Source organism: Pinus tabuliformis, chromosome 2_2, assembly GCF_031772625.1.
Source record: "Pinus tabuliformis cultivar Carrire ecotype Pingquan chromosome 2_2, CPIR1, whole genome shotgun sequence".
In the NCBI taxonomy this organism is placed as follows: domain Eukaryota; kingdom Viridiplantae; phylum Streptophyta; class Pinopsida; order Pinales; family Pinaceae; genus Pinus; species Pinus tabuliformis.
In genome coordinates, this window is record NC_142300.1 from 733,147,334 (window position 1) to 733,155,702 (window position 8,369).

Consider the following 8,369-nt stretch of genomic DNA (forward strand, 5'->3'; position numbering starts at 1 on the left):
GAGCAGGTATTGAGCAGTGGAGGTAGGCAAGCAGTGGAATAGATTTGGAGATCAGAGCTTAGCTGTATTGTGTGTAACAGGTGGAGCTAGTACTGGATTGCTTGTGATAACCATTGTACTTTGTAATGTTACATGGTCTCAATCATGAATATACAGATAGTGTGGGGTTTTTAGTGAGATGTTTTCCCTAGGTTACATACTGTGTTAATGTGTGAATGCTCTTGATGTTTTATTGTTATTGATGCTGCTATATTGATGATCAACATAGAGGAGCTTATGTATTGTGTATGTATTCCGCAATAGTACATGATCAGGATAATCTCTGTTAAATATGTGTTAAATTATTCAAAATTTCTACATGGTATCAGAGCGAGCTAGATAATTGTAGAAAAAGTTTCTACATGGTATCGGAGCTGTTGATCATAAAATCTACTATTCAGGAAGTGTTTACATTCTATTTCTTCAGGCAGAGTCTGTAATCAGGCCAGGTAGCCTATGGATTCATCCTTCCTTTGGAAGGTGAGATATCCGGTGAATGCCCATACAGTCAATCTTTGTACGAGAAATATTGTGTTTTCACAAATCTTAGAGTCGAGGCAGTTGAGTTGGAGCTGGTGGAAATTCGAATTTGCAGTAGTTTTGTTGAAATGTCTTTCAACGGATTGCAAATGTTATTCCAAATCAAGAGAGACCTGGCGCTCAAGGTGAGAAACAATAAAGGTGAGAATGGATCTTCATCAAAGTATCTAATGAAGAGAATTGCGCTTTGGCTGCCAAAGCAAAGAAAGGGAAGAGAAAGAAAGCTTCTCAGTCTGGTGCGAAAGGCAAGAAGCAAGATATGTCCAAGGTGAAGTGTTTTCACTGTCACCAGCATGGACACTATGCGACTAATTGTTCGTAGAAGAAGAAGAACAAGCAGGCTGCTGGATCTTCAGCAGGAGAGGCTCTAGCCTCACAGTTTGAGATTGATTTTTCATTGATTGCATGCTTGGTTTCAAGTGTGATGGGATCAGTGTGGTTCTTGGACAGTGGTGCGTCTTTTCACATGACGGGAGATAGAGATTTGTTCTCTGATCTGGAGGACAAAGATCTTGGAGTGCACATCGAGATAGGCGATGATGGTAGATACAGTGTAACCGGTATCGGTACCATTTCCTTTGAGAGGGAGTCTGGTAAACCCTTCGTATTGAAGGAATTCATGCATGTTCCAGGATTGATGAAGAATCTCATCTCAGTGGCGATGTTATAAGACAAGGGGTATGCTGTTGTTTTCAGCGAGGGAAAGGCTTTCCTGCGCAGCAAGACAACTGGTGAGACCCGGAAGATAGGGGTTCGAGTGAGGAACCTTTATCAGTTGCATGTAGATGGATGCGCAGCAATGGCGAGCAAGGCATAAGGATTGGTGAGTCGGGATGATGGCAAGTTGTGGCATAGGAGATTGGGTCACCTTCACCATGGAGCCTTGAAGATACTGCAGTAGATCACTGCACGGCTTCCTAAAGGGACACTTGCGCAGTCAGGTCAGTGTAAGGGATGTACTTTGGGGAAGTTTGTGAAAGCCACCTTTCACGAGAAGGATAGTCGCGCCACGACGATCCTTGAGAGAATTCACACAGACGTGTGTGGACCTTTCTCAGTTGCTTCGACAGCAAAACACAGGTATTATGTGATTTTTGTTGATGATTTCTCTCGTAAGTGCTGGATCTTCTTCATGCAGAAGAAGAGCGAGACATATTCAAAGTTCTGTGAATTCAAAGCACTGGTCGAGAAGGAGTCGGGGAAGAAGGTGAAGGCTATTATGAGCGATAATGGTGGTGAATAGATCTCGGACGAGTTCACGGATTTCTGCAAGACAGAAGGGATTTGTAGAGAGCTCATAGCTCCCCATAATCCACAGTAGAATGGGGTAGATGAGCGGAAGAACAGAATGATTGTGGGTGTTGCAAGGGCAATGTTGCATGATCAGTGCCTACCCCTTCACTTGTGGGCGGAAGCATGCAATACAGTAGTTTATGTGCAGAACCGTTGTCCCCATAGGATACTTGGCATGAGTACACCTGAGGAGACTTATTCTGGTAAGAAGCCTGATCTTTCTCATTTGAGGATTTTTGGTGCTAACGTTTACATGCATGTGACGAAGGATGCCAAGAAGAAGTTGGAGCCAACCGCAGAGGTTGGGATATTTGTGGGGTACACTGATATGACCCACAACTATCGTGTGTATTTGCCAGACAGTGGTAAAACTGTTGTGCGACAGGATATAAAATTTTAGGAGGAGAAAGCCATGAAGTGTTCGCTTGAGAGGGAGCTACACTTGCATGCAGATGAGGAGCTATTAGTTCCTAAGGATGAGCTTTAGGACGTGGATCAGCCACAGGACGAGGTTCATGAGGTGGAAGAGACCACTCATGCAGCGCCAACCATTAGAGGGCGAAAGCGCTTGACAGAAGCTGAGCGACTGGCTCAATATGCAGAGAAAGTTGTAGGACCACCTACAGCCCAACGCAGGCAGAGACAGTCACCTGATCGGTACACTGGATACATGGCTCTGATGAGCAAGTGTGTTGTGACTGAGCCATCCTCTTTCGAGGAAGCTGTGGAGGATCCCGCATGGGTAGACGTCATGGTGGAAGAGTATGATTCTATTGTCAGAAACAGTGCATGTGAGATTGTTCCTAGACCGGAAGGGAAATCAGTGTTGGGTTCGACATGGATCTACAAGGTCAAGCAGGCAGCTGATGGAAGTGTGGAGAAGTACAAGGCAAGATTTGTTGCCCGAGGCTTTTCACAGATAGAGGGGATCGATTATGAGGAGACCTTTGCACCTGTCGCAAGGTATTCTTCCATACGGACGATTCTTTCTCTCTTAGCGCAGATGGGATGGCACATTCATCAGATGGATGTGAAGACTGTGTTCCTCAATGGAGTCATTGAGGAGGATGTGTACATTGAGCAGCTCGAAGGCTTTGAGGTCTTCAGCAGCGAGTCGCATGTGTGCAGGCTCAAGAGAGCGCTGTATGGGTTGAAGCAAGCACCACGTGCTTGGTACACACGAATAGACAGCTATTTCACAGGACTTGGATTCTCCAAGAGCGAGGCGGATCCTAACCTATACCAGATTGTGGTGGAGGGTAAGTTGCTTATCATTGTACTGTATGTTGATGATTTGATTCTAACGGGTGATGAGCTGTTGATACTGTCATGCAAGAAGGATCTTGCTACAGAGTTTGAGATGAAGGACTTGGGCCTCCTCCACTATTTCCTAGGATTGGAAATATGGCAGCGCAGTGGTGGACTGTTTGTTTCTCAGGGCAAGTATGCTTGGGAGATACTAGAGAAGTTCAACATGCATGGCTGCAAGCCTGTTGATACTCCTCTTCCTGGAGGTTGGAGGAAGGAGGATGCCACTTCGAGAGAAGAAGTGGATGCCACTGTTTATCGACAATTGGTGGGGTCGCTGATGTATTTGGTCAATACACGACCTGATATATGCTATGCAGTTAACCAGCTTTCACAAGCTATGGTTAAGCCTACCAAGCTCTTCTGGAAGGCGGGCAAGCATGTATTGCGCTACTTGAGAGGCACATTGGGATATGGTTTGTGGTACAGACAGGAGGATGAGGTGAAGCTATGTGGCTTCACAGATGCAGATTGGGCAGGGAGCCCAACGGACAGAAAGAGCACATCAGGAGGGGTCTTCAGTATTGGATCGACAGAAGTTTCTTGGTACAGCAGGAAGCAGAGATCCGTGGCACTCAGTTCAGTGGAGGCCGAGTATATGGCAGCACATTTGGCTGCATGTGAGGCTATATGCATGAGGAAGATCCTGGCTGGTCTGTTCGATTCTCATTTGGATCCTTCTGTGATTTACTGTGATAACCAGAGTTGCATTAAACTCTCGGCTAATCCTGTATTTCATGATAGATCTAAGCATATTGACATCAGGTACCATCATATCAGAGATTGCAGAGGATCATGTTGCTTTCATACATTCCAACAGAGGATCAGGATGCTGATATTCTGACGAAGGCTCTCACCAGGAGCAAATTCGAGTACCACCGAGGCAGGATAAGGGTTGCTGATAATCCGTATCTTGTCGAGAGGGAGTGTTGAGATTGCAACAAGATGATGGAGCTTAGTGAAAAGAGTCACCTTCACTAAGTGGGCCCGCAGACAAATTATGGCGCAAGTTCTATTTTTTATCACAGTGTGGATGATCACAGTGTGGGTGACCACAGTGTGAGTGATCACAGTGTGAGTGATCACAATGTGGGTGACCAAAGTGTGGGTGACCACAGTGTGGGTGATCAAAGTCTATTTTTAGACTGGCTGTCAAAAATAGAAAAGTCAAATATTATTGTCTCATAATAATATTTGGACTATAAACTTGATATTATTCTCTTGGAGCACTTCAGTTTGAGCTATAGATGTGGCCCATGCAGCTGTCAGAAGGAAGTACGCTTTTCTTATGAGTCAGTTGAGTTGTTGCATGCATGACTTCAGTTAGAACTCAATCAGTTGAGTTTGGTGGAGTTGATTGTGGAGTTGATGGAGTTGTGTTCAGTTTGACTTGGTTAAACTAGTTGTAGTTAGTCTAACTGCAAATAGACTAATGATGAGTTTTTAAACTAATTATTGACTCATAATACAACTATAGAATACATCAGTTAACTCAGTTTCATGTCAGTGCATGTTCAGTTCAGGAGGGACAGGTGTTAGAGAATCAGATTGCTATCAGTTGTGACTATAGTTGTGCATCAGATCTTGCACAATCAAGGGATTGAGTATGTCAATGAGTTTGCTCATGTATTTGCCCAGTTTGTAGCTTCTGCTCACGTCTTACACATTGTGAGTGATTCTTTGGAGGTGAAATACGAGTTTGGTAGACCATTCTCATTCATTCTTGAGCAGGTATTGAGAAGTGGAGGTAGGCAAGCAGTGGAATAGATTTGGAGATCAGATCTTAGCTGTATTGTGTGTAACAGGTGGAGCTGGTACTGGATTGCTTGTGATAACCATTGTACTTTGTAATGTTACATGGTCTTAATCATTAATATACAGATAGTGTGGGGTTTTTAGCGAGATGTTTTCCCTGGGTTACATACTGTGTTAATGTGTGAATGCTCTTAATGTTTTATTGTTATTGATGCTGCTATATTGATGATCAACGTAGAGGAGCTTATGTATTGTGTATGTATTCCACAATAGTACATGATCAGGATAATCTCTGTTGAATATGTGTTAAATTATTCAAAATTTCTACATGGTATCAGAGCGAGCTAGATAATTGTAGAAAAAGTTTCTACAATAGGTCTATTCTTGTGTTTGTTTTCTAACTGTCCAAGTCCTTATATACATTTTCTTATACTGATGTAAAACACATATAATAGTAAATAAGGTAGCAAAGAAGCAAACACGTAAGACAACAATGTAATATGGAGTTCACCCTGATATCTTGGGCTACGTCTCCTTGAGCTATAATCAACTCGATTAAGCTCTTTGGGATTATGGCTAAATTCTTTTACAAGTCCGTGACTCAACATCATGTGATTTACAAATGAACAAATGGGCTCAGAATACCATCCTACCCCTGGCTATCCTTTAGCTGCAAACAGATCTAGGCTTCTTTGGACTAATTTTTTCAGTCAGTGCTCTGAGCTCCTTTGAACTTCTGGCTTCTCTGACTCCCTCAGAATAATTTTCTGTCTCCGGACTCCTTCTTCTGTCTTCATGGAAAACAACACTAGCAACAACTCAATCATTCAGTTTCTTTTCTATTTGATACTTCACTGAATAATTTTTTTTGCGCTACCTCCAACCTCTAGTGGCTATCTCCTATCAATAACTCTGGCATACCAAGCTTCCCAATGGGTTCCTCAGTGCTCCAACTCTACCCACTCATTCACTTCATGTTGTGGACTGCCCTCCTAGAAATTTCTCAGCGTCCGAGCCTCTCTGAGCTTCTAGAGCTTCCTCTACACCTTCCTCTGTCTCGCCCTTTGAGAAACCACTACTACCTATGATTTTTGTGTGTGTTTGGCCTCCGCACTCCTTTCTCAATTGAGCTCTCAGTCTCAGCCCCGCACTCTCTGTTGCTTCTGCACTGCCTATTGGCTTTTGCACTGCCTCTTAGTCTTAGCTTCCAGCTTTGGCTTCAACAACAGTTCCCACAACAACCAACAACCCAATAGCAACCAACTCCCTTATCGTTCTGTTGTTCTGTGGCTTTTAAGCCAAATCGACGCTTGTCTATTTGTTTCAGCTCTCGGGCTCTCTGTCTCCCAATCGCTGTCACTTCATCTTCCTTCTAGAGCATTTAATAATCATTGATAACATTCCAAGTTATGGTGGCCACTTTTTCTGCACGGGAGGGCAATCAGTGCTTGCAATCCTTTGAAAAAATCGTTTTCTGTTAACACAGGAAAACGCTGCCAAACGTGGAAGGATCTGCAGAACACTGTTCATTTGGACATGAAATATTCATAACTGTGCTTTATAGCACCATTGGGTCTCCCTGGGAATCGCTATCGCATATCGCAATTGGCCTTCTCTGTCGTTTTCCCTTTGTATTTTAAAAATCACTAAAATAGTGAAATTAACATAAAAATGGCTTTGGGCAGATTTGTAATTATATATATTTTCATTTTGAAACCCTTTCGGGTTCGGTTTACATCGCATCTTGCTTCCCCTTTGTATTTCACTTAATAAGCGAGGTATACAAAAATGCATTAAAAATGCCTTTTGGCGGATTTTAAAATATATATAACCCGCTTCGTATCACCGTTGGGTCTAGCCATCGCATCACACGTATATATATATATATATATATATATATATATATATATATATATATATATATATATATATATATATATATATTGCCTTGCTCCATTGTATAGCTCTGATTGCGATCTGCCGACATCGGCGATCGGCACATCGCACATCGCGGAGTCTTGTCCTTGCTTCGTGGCATCGTCGATTGCGATTCGCCGAGATCGATGATCAGAATATCACTCGGCCCAAGACCTTTGCCTCATATACTCTGCCTGGCTCTGATTTGACCCGCCGACCTAATCATCGGAGGTCACTGATTAGGGGTGCCTTTCGTCAAACTTTAAGCCTTGGCCTCATGTGATGCGATTCTCCCTTATAAGGGTCTTTCTTCCCATTTTTAAAGGATTTTTTCCTTTTCCCATAGAACAAGCAGAGCTTCTATTTGTAATCACTTCTTCATCTGAAGTTCATTTTCACCCATTCAAGTTACGTTGGATCCGGAATGAAGGGGTCTCTCCAATGAGACTATTTCAAGGAGCAGCCTGTGATTTTCATTTTCCTCTAATTTAGAAATGATTTGTGCCATTTGGCACCTTTACCTCTTGCATGAAGTCTTTTAGACTTAGAGGTTTATCCAGGATCCATTTTTGGATCATGCCTTCCCACCAAATAACTTTTGGTCTCCAAAAGACTGATATACTGATATGAAAAGTAAATGAGAGTAACTCACTCTCTTCTTTCAAACTCGCTACACTTGCCATTGCATAGTGCCTCTGAACCAAAGTTTTCGACCACTTCCCTTCTCTGGATGGGTTGGTCTTCTTGGGAAGAACTGTCTTCCTCGTTGCCTTCCGACAGAACTTCTACTGAAATGGTCATAGAAGGTAGTTTGAGCTTCTTTGCCTTGATCATTGATCCAAGATGGCTCAACAAATGTGAAGTACATCTGCTCCACAAATCTTGCACTTATACCTGTTTGACAAGCTGTCAACAACAACTGTTAACAAAAACAAACAACTGTTAACAAAAACAAAAAAACAGATAACAACTGGATGGTCTAACCCCTGCTTCAACATATAAAAAAATAAAAATAAATAAATAAATAAATAATAATAATAATAATATATTCATAATTTAAATTAAATTAAAACTTAATCAAATAACGGTCATAGTAATAACATTACAATTCAACTATAATATTAATACTTATTTAAATTGTATAAAAAATACCTTCAATTTGATATTAGAGATTATATTTCAAATTCTAACAACTATTACATTAAAGTGCATGAATATCATAATTCAATTAGAATGATATTTTAAAAATAAATTTACAATTTAAAATATATTTTGTTAAAACGGTAACAAACTATATAATTCCAACAAAATAATAGAATTTCTTCATATAATTTTTTTAAATACAACTTTTCATAAATACTTTATGTTTAAAAATTTAATGTAAAAAATAATAAGTTTAAAAAGTATTTGAAAATCTTATATTTAATCTATATAATTTTTTTTATTATGTTATATATATTTCACTTTTTATTTGAACTATTTTTTAAATAAGAAATTTTCCCCAATATTTTGTTTTT